Source organism: Chlorocebus sabaeus, chromosome 21 (assembly GCF_047675955.1).
Source record: "Chlorocebus sabaeus isolate Y175 chromosome 21, mChlSab1.0.hap1, whole genome shotgun sequence".
NCBI classification, from domain to species: domain Eukaryota; kingdom Metazoa; phylum Chordata; class Mammalia; order Primates; family Cercopithecidae; genus Chlorocebus; species Chlorocebus sabaeus.
Genome location: NC_132924.1, coordinates 102550976 through 102564550, shown reverse-complemented (window position 1 = coordinate 102564550; position 13575 = coordinate 102550976). Strand labels below are relative to the sequence as shown.

The 13575-nt window shown below is 44.1% G+C and overlaps 1 protein-coding gene across 4 annotated transcripts in view; it reads right to left on the bottom strand.

Moving 5' to 3' along the window:
• Positions 1-9874, bottom strand: part of NRF1 (nuclear respiratory factor 1) — a 149435-nt gene extending 139561 nt beyond the window's left edge. For 3 of the 4 annotated variants that reach the window (XM_007982890.3, XM_007982896.3, XM_038004395.2), the window contains exon 1: positions 9759-9874. The gene's annotated coding sequence lies outside the window, so the exon portion shown is untranslated. Of the gene's footprint in view, positions 1-9160; positions 9674-9758 lie in introns of those variants that run through there. The other variant, XM_007982894.3, reaches the window with a different exon arrangement.
• Between the last annotated feature and the right edge of the window lie 3701 nt (positions 9875-13575).

Below are 13575 nucleotides of genomic sequence, written 5' to 3'. Positions count from 1 at the left end.
ATAATTCTGGTAACAGATCAGAATTAGTGCTTCTTTAGACTTAGCACCTACAGCTAGTTCTGGGGTAAGAAACTACTAGTTCTATGATGGTGTTCCATGATGTGTTCTTACTTAGCAAATCTTGGCTAGTTCTTTGATTTGTGGGCTATTTTTACATGGAAGATCTGTTACCAAAAATTTTATTTCATAATTGTTTAATGAAAGAAAGAACCAAAAAAAGTTCCCAAAGGAAAAGACAAAATACTCCATTCTATCTGGGCCCTCTTTGGAGATTTACTGAACGTAAAGATCATCCACAAACACAAGCTAATTACAAATCGCATAACACAAGTTTAAGATTACCCAACGTATTTATTCATATCATTCTCGTATTTACCAAGACTACCGGTAAAATAAATAAAAGTTGTAGACCCTCTCCCCAGAAAAACCACAAATTAATCCCAAGTGGCAGTAAGTTACTTTGAGGGTGGCAAGCAAAAGTTTAGATATCACTGCCCCAGAAACTAGGGCCTAGCTGACAAAACTGCCTCCTAATCTAATTTCAAAGACCCAAAGATTAGCAGCAGGAAGCAAAAATTACCAATTATCTAAAAATTCAGAAAGAAATATTTTGGAAATCAAGATCTAGTGAACACACAATGTGCTTAAATTTCTTAATTTTATTCACGACTTTAGAAATGTGAATGCCAGCAATTTCTTAGCATTAAATCATCTTGGATCTCAAAGTATTCCATAATCGCCCTATTTCAGAAAGACGCTACGAAAACCATCAACAGTATTTTCATTTCATGGTCAGAAAAAGTAAGGAGAAAATAAATGCCTTGCCCCATATCACTAGATTGAAATATTTGTGCATTTAAAATTTTTTCCAAAGCATAAGCAACACCTAACTTAAAAATGAATTTTTTCTGACAGATGAGCCAGCTTGGTAAAAAATTTTTTTCCAACAAGCACAATCTATCAATCTGTTTTCTTTCAAAACACTTTCCCTTTAAAACAATAGTAATTTGGGCCTGGCGTGGTGGCTCACACCTGTAATACCAGCACTTTGGGAGGCCGAAGCGGGCGGATCACAAGATCAGGAGTTAAAGACCAGCCTGTCCAATATGGTGAAAACCCATCTCCTACTAAAAATAAAAAACTAGCTGGGCACGGTGGCAGGCGCCTGTAATCCCAGCTACTTGGGAGGCTGAGGCAGAAGAATCGCTTGAACCTGGGAGACGGAGGTTGCAGTGAGCCAAGATCATGCCACTGCACTCCAGTCTGGGCGACAGAGTGAGACTCTATCTCAAAAAAATAAATAAATAAATAAATAATTTGATTCCCCTACCCCACAAAGCCTACTGTATCTACAGTGCATGAATAAACATAAACTAAGTTGTGAGTCCTAGAGTATAAAAAAAACAAGGAATCCAGAGACTTGACAAAATGCTGAAATTGGTTAAGCTTTGCTTTGGCATTCCTCCTACCTTCCTTCTGGTGCTCCTACTCCCATTTCTAAGAAGTTCCTCATGTCTTTCCAAAGTTCTTCACCTGAGACACCTACTCAAGAGTTCTTTCCTTTGATCGATCTCACTTGTTGAGATAGCTGATTTCAGCCAGCTAACACAACCAACACTTGATTTAATCATTTAGTAAAGGTCCTTGACTTTGCTGTGTGTCAAGAGCCCCCTTGAAAATCTCATAAATGTTGTGGACCCTCTCCCCAGAAAAATCACACATGCACTCACACATAACTTTTCATACAATTTTAAGGGATTCAGGGTTACACAGCCAAAATATATGAACCCCAGAACCATAAAACACCAGGTTAAAAACCCCCTTATTTAATATATTAATATCATAAAACCTCAAAACTCTGCAAGAGTTATTTGTATTTTAAGACAGTGTCAACTCAAATGAAATTTCCTATTCTCAGAATCTAAGACAATGTAAAAAAGACAAAAAAACCCCAAACAATATGGAGATTTTTAGCCAGTCTTGTCATTGGGGGTCATCTCCCAAAGCATTTAAGCTGCAACTCCCATGAGAGACGTGGAGGAGCAGGACCTACTTCTAAGCATGGGTCTTCTACTAAGTTAGGTTCTGTAGGCCCTACCTCTGAATTTAGTAATGCTCTAAAAATCCATTCTGTCTAAACTATCATGGTTCCTAGCAGAACAATACATACATATATATGTATGCCAAGTCCAGTTTTTATCCCAATGAACTCTTTTTTTTTTTTTTTTTTAATAGATATGAGGTCTTGCTATGTTGCTAAGGCTGGTCTTGAAGTGCTGGGTTCAAGAGATCCTCTGGCATTGCCCTCCAAACCAATGAACTCCATGGTATTTCACGCGGCTAACTTTCCTGTCAGGATTCACTTAATCCCCCTCTTTAGCTTCTTCAACCCTATAATATTACCAGTTTAGCCATTCTTTCTCAACTTACTTCATAGGTTTCTATTCTTCTACTTGACCCTCAGATGTAGATGCTCTCCAAGGTTACCCTTAGTTTTTTTTCTTCACTCCTGATATGGTTAAGCATTCCTAATCCAAAAATTTGAAATCTGAAACGCTCCAAAATCTGAAACTTTCTGAGTGCTGACATGATGTCACAAGTGGAAAATTCTACACCTGATCTCAGGTGACATGCTGCAGTCAGAATGGAATCAAAACTTTGCTTCCTGAACAAAATTATTTAAAATATTGTATAGAACTGCATTCAGGTTGTAAGATGTATATGAAACACAAATGAATTTCAAGTTTAGATCTGGGCCCTATCTCCAGGGTATGTCACTATGTGTATATCAACATTACAAAGTCAAAAAAAACTCCAAAACATTTCTGGTCCTAAGCATTCTGGATAAAAGATACTCAATCTGTACTACTTTCTCTTTCTTTTTTATAGACAGGGTCTTACTCTGACAACCCAGATGGAGTACAGTGGCCCTATCATAGCTTGCTACAGCCTCAAACTCCTGGGCTCAAGTCATCCTCCAGCCTCAGCCTCCTGAGTAGCTGGGACCACAGGTGGCTACCACTATACCGGACAAATTTTTTAATTTTTGTAGAGACAGGGTCTCGCTATGTTGCCCAGTCTGGTTTTGAACTCCTGGCCTCAAGTGATCCTCTGCATTGGCCTCCTAAAGTGTTAGGATTAGAGGTGTGAGGCACTATGCCTGGCTTTCTGCAGTTTCTATATGGCATTATACTGATGAATGCAAATCCCCTTATTGATCCCAATGCCCCCTTGAGCTCCAGTCCAAAATCCATGTACTTACTTGACATTTCTTGATTCCCAGATATCTAAATACATCTGGAATCATATTCTATTACCTTCCTCCTCAAATTCTGTTCTTCCTATACATTCCCTATCTTAAAGGCATCATCATCACCCACTAACCAAACTATAATCTTTAACTCCCCTTAAGTCAATTGTCACCCAAATCTGACAACTGTGAAGTAAAAATTATCCCCAGAATCTATGTCCTTTTACACTACAATTTAATACTCTCACAAGTCTCTAATCCAATCTTCACATGTCATCTTTTTAAAAACCAGAGTGGATGTCCTACTCAAACCTCTTATGGTCCCTAAATGCCTATAGAATAAAGTTCACACTCATGAGCATGGAATTACAAACTCTTCCCAATACGGCCACAATCTTATCAGTTTCACTTTCCACTATTCTCCAAGTAAAGCAAAATCCACTTGCTAGTTCTCAAATCAGACTACTGATGCCCTTCCTCTCAGCCTCTCTTCTCCATCAGTAATGCAGCTACTCGCCCTACCAAGTCTTACTCAAACTTCCCCTACATGAAAAGTCTTCCCTAACCTCACTTTTCTCTGTGTATCATTCTCCTCTTCCTAGAAGGAATTTCTCCCTCCTCCTATAATCCCACACCACTCTTTGTTTACTCTATTTTGGTTCTCTAGAAGTTATAACATAGCTGGTTGAGCCCATACCTTTCTGCCCTACACGACAAGGCCCAAGATTTGTTACTCTAGCACCTAGCACATGCCCAGCATGTGGTGTGTCTTTAATCATTGTCAGGTGAATGAGTGGCAAAACTCCAAAGTGAGAATACACTTAAGGAGGTTATTTCTCAATGGAGAGAATGCTTCACTCTCCTTTGAACATAAAACAAGAATCAGGTCCCCTAGTCCCCAACTCCCAATTTCTAGTCCACTGCTCAAATAGATTTAAGCAATGTTTCATGGGGACATTTCCTCATTTCCCCTTGTTCTTTGTAGGTTTAGCTGCCAGCCTAACCACATTAGCATTCAGTAGCAGCAACAAAACAGACTCTTAAAGTTCTAAGACTTTACAATTACCAACAGTAAAATACATGCTCTTTTTTAAAAAACCGTCTTAATATATATACATACAAAGCTCGTTCAGGATTCAGAAAATGGCTTGGCATAGTTTATCCCAACAGGCACCACTTAAAGAGTTCTTAAGAAAATGTCCACTTAAGCTATCAGCCAAACTTTTCACATTTGTTACCACAGAAATCAGCATGCATGAATTAATCGAAATACTATGCTTACAAACAATGCAATTACTATAGGCTAAATCACCAAACTGATAATCCATTACAAAAGCAGCTCTTACAACTGTTTTTGAGAGTATTTCCCCTAAAAAATTCCAGTGATCATCCCAACCTATAAAACTAGATTCTTTTACTAGTATCATCATCTCTTTCCCCCTCTTCTCCCCACCAACACTCCCTCCAACACACATACACCCCTCCTTACGAGAAATGGCTTCCTCAAGAAATTATCTGATGGTTCAGTAGCAGTTGGAGCTTTACACAAACTTTGTTGTGATTGGGCAAGGCAGACTACCAGATCTGGGATTCAGTAGACCATTCCTTACGGTCAGAATATCTTCTAAGTGACTGCTCTTAGAGAAACAACACAGATTTGCCTCAAGAGATTACAAACGTGGTAGGCCTACCTTAACAGCGACTCGTTTTGCTTGTTAAGAAACAGGGTCTCACTGTCGCCCAGGCAGGAACACAATGCCATGATTATGCTCACTGCAACCTCAAACTCCTAAGTTCAAGTGATCCTCCTGCCTCAGCCTCCTCAGTAGCTCAAACTACAGGCATACGCCACCATACCCAGCTAGGTTTTCGGTTTTTTAAAAAATATTCTGTAAAGACAGGATCTCGCTACATTGCCCAGGCTAGTCTAGAATTCCTAGCCTCAAGCAATCCTCCTGCCTTGGCCTCCCAAAGTGCTGGGATTATAGGCATGAACCACCATGCCCAGCCATTGTTTTCTAATATACTAGAACATCTCTGTAAAGTTGTATTTCTGGCCCTTCCTCGGGTCATAGAAAGTTTACTTGGTATCATATAAATGTTCACATTTTAAAACATTTTAGGCCTAAAGACCACAACATGATGAAGCCTTTCTGATGTTTTGCTAACTACACTGTATGAAGTCAGGCTGAAAATACATTAGCCTAATTCTGAAGTGCACTTTTGAAAAAAAAAAAAAAAAATATATATATATATATATATATTCTAAGGTATAAGCAATCCACTTATTTTTCTTGAGCAGTCAAAAATTCATTTCCCAAGTTTTGTACATATTACATTAAAATAACTTCAAACAAAGCATTCTTGTTGCTCGAGGATTAAAAGTTTCCAATAGCTCAATATGGTTTTAATCTTCTGGAAACACCTGAAATTGATTTGTTTCACCTTTTACTATTTATCTTCCAGTCTATTTACCTTAGTAGAATACTGATGGATAAAAGTACTAACTGAAAACCCAAGAAAGTGGATAATCCACCCTCTAGTTAATAAGGAAGGAAATATAAGATACATAAGGCACAAAAATTAACATGTATCTTGAGACTCAAAAAACATTGGCCTTGGTCTAAATAAAATGTTTCTAAAATAACAAGTGGGTTCCTTTTTCATTGCTGTTTTACTAAGCATTCATGGAAAATTATATTTGGGTAAGCTCAGACTGAAAACACTAGCTTTAGCTATCAAGGAAAACATGAAAGAACATAAAGAAAATGTCTTTTAGTATAGAACATTATCTGAAATGGTTTTTACAAAATCAAAGATTGGTATTTTAAGATTGATTTTCCAAATACTCTATATATACATATTAATAAACATCACACATAGTCACAAACATCTAAATTCAGATATCCCACTTCCTGGATGATTACGGGCCCAGAAAGGGCGCATCTAAACTCTCGAGGTTAAAGTAGACATTTGTGAAATTCAACAGCCCACGGAGTTTCCCCTAACCCTCCAATTTTTCACAGTGGCACTGTGTGGATGAATAAACCTGCTTCAGCATGAAGCAATGGGTTTGTCTAAAGACATCTGACAGAAGCTGAATGTATACATTAACTTCCTGTTGAGGTAGGACTGCAGACTGTTTCTAAAGACTGACAGTTAATAGTCCCTCCAGAAACCAAAAAATCAGCACGCTTTTTCAAATACTTGTGGAAAAATTTTAATTTTAGTAATTACTGTTCTTCGTTATTATTCCTCAACTTTACTGAACGCCTTACTCCATACAAGAAAAGGCATAAAAATTTAATCCCAGACCACAGGAGCTTAAATTTCCCTTAAAACAAGTCACTTATTTGTGGTTATTTCACATAAAATACTTCTAAAGACAACCCAGAGTTTTGGTTGAACCTACAGCGTGGAGGCAATGCAAATTCAGGTATTTAAATCATGGGAAGTTGGCCTTCAGTTCCCTAACAAAATTAGACAAGTGACTAATTATGGTTTAATAAAACAAAAAAACCTACAATTTGGGGTTCTAATGACATACACAGGAATTCAGAAGGAAACCTGAAATCCCTTCTCCTTTAAACCCTTCAATATCTGGACAAGGGCCCTCATTATCTCCTACTTCTATAGTTCCTTCTCTTAACACAGGAGCTAAATTTCCTTGAAACAGGTTATGAAGCCACTGCCAGCATGGTGGTGTTTGCCATAGTCTCAGCTACTGTGGAGGCTGAGGTGGGTGCATTCCTTGAGCCCAGGAGTTTAAGGCCAGCTTAGGCAACATAGCAAGATCCCCATCTCTAACTTAAAAAAAAAAAAAAAAAAATTATATATATGTATACACACACACACACACATATATTTTTATAAGAAAATTATTGGGCCAGGCGCAGTGGCTCACGCCTGTAATCCCAGCACTTTGGGAGGCCGAGGCCAGCAGATCACCTTAGGTCAGAAGTTCCAGATCAGCCTGGCCAACATGGCAAAACCCCGTCTCTACCAAAAATTAGCCGGGCATGGTGGTGGGCACCTGTAATCCCAGCTACTCGGGAGGCTGAGGCAGGAGAATCGCTTGAACCCAGGAGGCAGAAGTTGCAGTAACCCAAGATCGTGCCATTGCACTCCAGCCTGGGCGACAGAGTGAGACTCCGTCTAAGAAAAGAAAAAGAAAAAGAAAAGAGAACTATTTCCACAAAAACTCCCGACTTGGGGATAAGAAATTTTCCTTGCTACATGAGACTATGACCACTGACTACTAAGCAAGTAATTTTCCCTCCTATATATGACCACTGACTACTAAGCAAAAAGTCATTTCCCTCCTATATGTTGAGTTTGAGACTGTGTGAGGAAATTAAAGGACTTCAAATAAGGATGGGCCAAGAGATTAAGTAAAGAGTTTTCTCTGGTTTTTTTTTTTTTTTTTTTGGTGAAGTCTCACTCTTGTCCCCCAGGCTGGAGTGCAATGGCACGATCTTGGCTCACTATAACTTCTGCCTCCTGGGTTCAAGCGATTCTCCTGCCTCGGCAGCCCCCGTCCCCAACCCTCCCAGTAGCTGGGATTATAGGCGCCTGCCACCACACCCGGCTAATTTTTGTATTTTTAATGGAGATGGGGTTTCACCATGTTGGCCAGGCTGGTCTCGAACCTCTGACCTCAGGTGATCCACCGGCCTCAGCCTCCCAAAGTGCTGGGATTACAGGCGTGAGCTACCGCACCGGGCCGTAGAGTTTTCTTAATCTGATTGTTTTTTTGCTCATGGGCCCTGTTGAAAGCCACTAAGTCCTATAAAAAGACAAAAAAAAGCCCCTTGACACAAAAAAATTCTGCACACAATTTAGGATCTGAGTTAAGAGTAAATATTCTACATTGCATGTGATAATTATGTCTGCTTTCGGACTCATAAGGAAATTACACTCGGATGCACGGAAAGAACTAGTCATATTTTCACTGTCTTACGGGGTAAACTGTCAAGAACTGTCAAACACAATTTTAGGGAGTCGGGATACTCATGAATCACACACACACACACACACACACACACAAACAGCATCTCCAAGACTCTAACACCCCCCTTTCCCAATTACTTACTGGTCAAGCCCAAAGGAAAAAGAATTTTTTAAAAGGCTGGGCTGAGATGGCATGGGAAAAAGGATCACACTGTGAGCACAGATGATGTCCCGGGACAAAAGCTCTGCCCAACGACTGCCTAAGCTGACAGGCTCACTCACACTACCTTTCTCCTTATGCGTCTCTCAATACACGGTCTCTGAACACTTAAGAAAATGTGAATTTTGTTTTGACCACAGAAAGAATTCAGCACGATTGACACCAGCTCTAAAATAAGCAATTAATATATTCTAATCTAATGCTTGAGAAGAATGGAGAGCAGGCAACAGCTCCTCCAACTGGTTGGAGCACATATCACTGGAAGCCCCCCAAATATTAAGATTTTTAAACAACTTCAAGTTCTGGTGGGCACAACCAAATACACTGCAGAAACTTTGGGATCAGCAGCCACGACACAACAGGTGAGAGAGGCAGCAGACATCATTGCACGGTGGAGCGCACAACATGCAATGGCAAAGCCGAAAAGGTCTGGGGATATGGGAAAATACCATGCAGACGGCCATCTCAGAGACCCTGTCTTTCCAGTGGCAAAAGGTTCAGTTCCTTCGGAGGGGCGTGCCACTCCCCCTCTCCCTCACCCAGGGGACCACCACCCCAGGAACAGGAAGAACCGTGGCCCCTCCGCGGGCACATCTCAACTGGGGAAGAAAACACAATGTCGCTCCTTATTTCTGCGTACAAAAGGACTTTGCGCCCTCCTCCTCGAACTGCCGCCCCGGCCACCTCCTAACTTGCAAGAAGGTGGGCAACGCGCCATATTCCAGCGTCCCCCAGTCTACCTGGGTAACAAGCCCACACCACCCGGCAGGAGGGAAGCTTCGGAGGTCGCCCAAACAGCCAGCCTCCTCTCCCGCAGGAGACAGCGGCTCCCGCGCCCCAGCCCGGCCCCGCCGCGCCGCCCGCCCGCGGACGAGAGCCGGGAAGGGCCGAGGGGGCGAGCAGAGAGCCGCGGCTCCGGTCCCGCGCAGCCCGCCCACCTCCCGCTCCCGGGCCCGGCGCACTCTCCCGCGCCTCCCGCTCCCGAGCCGCGGGAAGGCCGGGCCCCGGGTTCCACGGCGGGGAGGAGGCCGCGGCCCCGAGAGCCCCAGGCTGCGAGGGTGGCCGGAACCCTGGGCTCTCGGGAGGGCAGCGCCTCCCTCCCGAGCCCGCCAGGACGCCTGGGGCCTAGTGCGGCCTGCGCATCCTCGGGGTGGCGGTTTGGCTGGGCCGGGCCGGGGCCCCCCGCCCGAGGCGGGCCGAATCCGGCGGGGGCCCAGGCCCGGAGCCGGGGGCGGCAGGGTGCCGGCTGCGGGGCGGGCCGGCCGGCCGGCGGGCGGGCGGCGTGTTGCGGCTGCGCCGGGGCTGAAATAGCTGGAGATTGCGCGGTAGGGCACTCACCTCAGAGCGGCTGCGCTACCGTGGGCCTGCGCCGTGGAGACTGCGACCGCGCCGGCTCCTCGCAGCCTCCTGCCACCAGCGGCAATGGCGAGCGCTGCCGCTTCTGCCGCCGCCGCCGCCGCCGAGGAGGGGGAGGGGAGGGAGAGGGCACGCACGCGACGCACGGCCCGGCTTCCCCGCCCGGCCGCCGCCATGATGAGGAGGTCGGCGCTGCTGCTCCGCAGGCAGGCCGCGGAGAGGGCTCGCGACGAGGGCTCCGGCCTCCCCCGCCAGCGCCTTGCGTGCACGGAGCGCTTCAGAGGTTTGGTGGAGGCCGGAACCTCAAAAGCAACTGGATTAGCACAACGCGGACACCCAGGAGAAGCGGTGCAAGCGGGCCCAAAATGGTTGCTGATCAGACGAGTGGCATCTCTCGCCCCCCTGCCGTGGGAATTGGGACCTCCAGACTGTGCCTGGGGGATCGGCAAGTGGTTCCCCTCGGGTTTTTTCGGCGCTGCCTTCCCGGTGGCATCCTCGCTCTCTTTGGAATGACCTCTGCTTTCCTATCTCTAACTCTTCCCAGATATTTGAAAGGAAAAGTTTTTGTACAAAGCAACATATGAATGTATTCAGCCATTCGATCGTTCGGCCAACATTTCTAGGGGGCCCGTGCTGTACCAGATATTGTTCTGTGTGCGCTGAAGATGCACCTGTATGAAGACAAAGTCCTGGGTCCCACGGAGCTTATTCGAAGCAGTAGGGACCCCCATGCAGGTGCCTGAGAAGTCGGGGAAAACAGCCTAACGGTGGAGACACACATGAGGGGTCCTTTTTTTTTTTTATTTTTAGAAATGGAGGTGGGTGATCTCCCTATGTTGCCCAGACTGGTCTCGAACTCCTGGGCTCAAGCGTCCTCCCGCCTCAGCCTCCCAAAGTGCTGGTATTACAGGCCACCATGCCCGGCAGAGGGGTGGTTTTGTTGGTTTTTTTAGTGTCGTCAGCAGACTCCCTACATCAGAATTACTCAGGCTAATTGTTTTGAGTCCTGGACCCGTTGGTATCCAGAATCTTGGCTTGTTAGCCTAGGAACCTGCATTTTCACATCCCCACCTCCACACTCCTGGTGATTCTTCTGCACATAATCACGTGAAAAGCATTGCATTAGAGAATTGCTAAAGGGTGTCAGAAAACAGATAAAATCAGGAAGCTTTAATTTTCAAGATTCTATTAACCTCAAAATTCAACATATCCAAAAATTGAATGTCTTTTTCTCCAGTGGTGGCCACCACCAGCCACCCAGGTGCTCAAGCCAGAAACCTGGAAATGATCCATTGCTCCTTCCTCTCTCTCTGGAGTCCCCACATTAAGTTAGATGTGTGTGTTTGTGAGACAGATTCTCACTCTGTCACCTAGGCTGGAGGGCAGTGGTGCAATCATTGTTCACTGCAGCCTCGACCTCTCTGGGCTCAAGGATCTTCCCACCTCAGTCTCCCCAGTAACTGGGACTACAGGTGCCCACCACCATGCCCGGTTAAGTTTTGTATTTTTAGTAGAGATGAGGTTTTGTCTTGTTGGCCGGCCTAGTCTTGAACTCCTAGGCTTAAGTGATCTGCCTGCCTCAGCCTCCCAAAGTGCTGGGATTACAGCTGTGAGCCACTGCACCCAGCCCCAATTAGATCTTTAAAACTGTTGTTCCCTGTCAATTCTTACTCTGGTTCAGGCTACTGTCATCTCTCCTAGAGACACTGCAGTAGACTCCTCCTGGTCTCCCTGCCACCGAAATTGCCCTCTCCAAATCCACGACAGCTTGAATGGTCTTTGAAGAAAGAAAATCATGTCGTTTCCCTGTTTAAGACTCTTAAAAAGATCCCATTAACACATAGGTTAAAGTCTAAAATTTTTTGAGGTGGCTACAGGGCCATTGGTGATCTCATCCTTGTTGCCATCTCTGACCTCATCTGCCACAGATATTTCTCAGGCTACACTCAAAACTGGGAAGCTCTCAGGTCACTTAAGCCTGGAAGTTGTGCCTCCTTACGACTGTTCCAAGGGCTGTTCCCTTTACCCACAACTTTCTTCATTTTTCTCTACTCCATCTATGCACTTACTTGAATCCTCACCTGAATAATTCCTACTATTCTTTCAGATCCCAACATTAATACCATCACCTCCAGGCAGCATTTTTTCATCTCCCAAAATTGGGTACATTAGGCCCTTTGTCATCACACCCAGTACTTACTCCTGACATTTGTTGAGCGCTCACGATGTATCAGGCCCTAGTGTAAGCCTTTATGCACATTATCTTCTTTCTCATTTAATTATCAAGTAGAGCCCACAAGGTAGGTACTTTTTTTTTTTTTTTAACTTTTGAGATAGGGTCTCACTGTGCCTCCCAGACTGGAGTACAGTGGCACAAACAGCTCACTGCAGTCTCAACCTCCTGGGCTCAAGCGATCCTCCCATCTCAGCCTCCTGAGTAGCTAGGACCACAGGCAGATGCTACCATACCCAGCTAATTTTTTTTTTTTTTTAATTTACTTTTGAGATGGAGTTTCACTATTTTTACCCAGGCTGGAGTGCAATGGCACAATCTCGGCTCACTGCAACCTCCGCCTCCTGGGTTCAAGCGATTCTCCTGCCTCAGCCTCCTAAGTAGCTGAGGTCACAGGTACACACCACCACACCCAGCTAATTTTGTATTTTTAGTAGATACAGGGTTTCACCATATTGGCTGGGCTGGTCTCAAACTCCTGACCTCAGGTGATCTGCGCACCTCAGCCTCCCAAATGCTGGGACTACAGGTGTGAGTCACCGTGCCTAGCCCTAATTTGTTAAGTTTTTTATAGAGACAGGGTCTCGCCTTGTTGCCCAGGCTGGTCTCGAACTCCTGGGCTCAAGCCGTTCTCCTGCCTCAGCCTCCTAAAGTGCAGGGATTACAAGTGTGCAACTGTGCCCCGGTCTGGGTAGGTACCCATCTCCCATTTTACAGATGAAGAAACAAGGACATGTAGAGGTTACTTGCCCAAACCCAGACAATAAACCAGATCTGAAAGTCATCAGCCTGACCTCAGAGTTGTACTTTTAACCATTACAAGGGTCTCAGGACAGTACCCACTGATGAAACACATAAATAACTTAGTGGGTCATGACCAACATTTCATTAAAGAAACAGAAAATGTCAAAGAACATCAAACTTAGTAAGGCTCTTGTTTTGTGAAACTTGTCAGATTCTCTAATATGGTAAATACTAAATCTTACAAACATTGAAAATACAAAATTAAACAAAATATTACCAAGGTTAACACAAAAGTATGAATACTGCAGATCTGATTTATTTTACCATCCTCATCTTTAATGCTGAACATTCTTAGGATTAAATGACATTTACCATCCCAAGCAAATTGAGATTACTGCCCCAAACGGACTGGGCTTACCTTTGCAGGAGAACAGGGGAGGCTGTGTTTTGGCCAGAGATTTTTGGCTAAGAGTCAAGACACAGAGATTCCTCTGCTACCACTGTGAACACATCAAGTCCCTTTCACATACATGCTATTTCCACAGAGGTCTCCCCACACCCTACCCTACAGATTAGATTCCCATGATGCCTTATTTAATTCTTGTTGGATCTATTGATTTGGTTATGAAGTACGTGAAATTCTGGTAATCTCACCCAGGTTCCTTCCCCTCTTGATTAGATCCAGCCAATCTATTCACTGGATAATTAAATTTGGCATTCATTTTCTGTGCTTGCCCTATCTGCTACTATCCTAAAGTCATTCTAGTGACCAAAAAGGTACCTTGAGCCAAACTGCCTTAGAATTTTTTTTTTTTTTTTTTT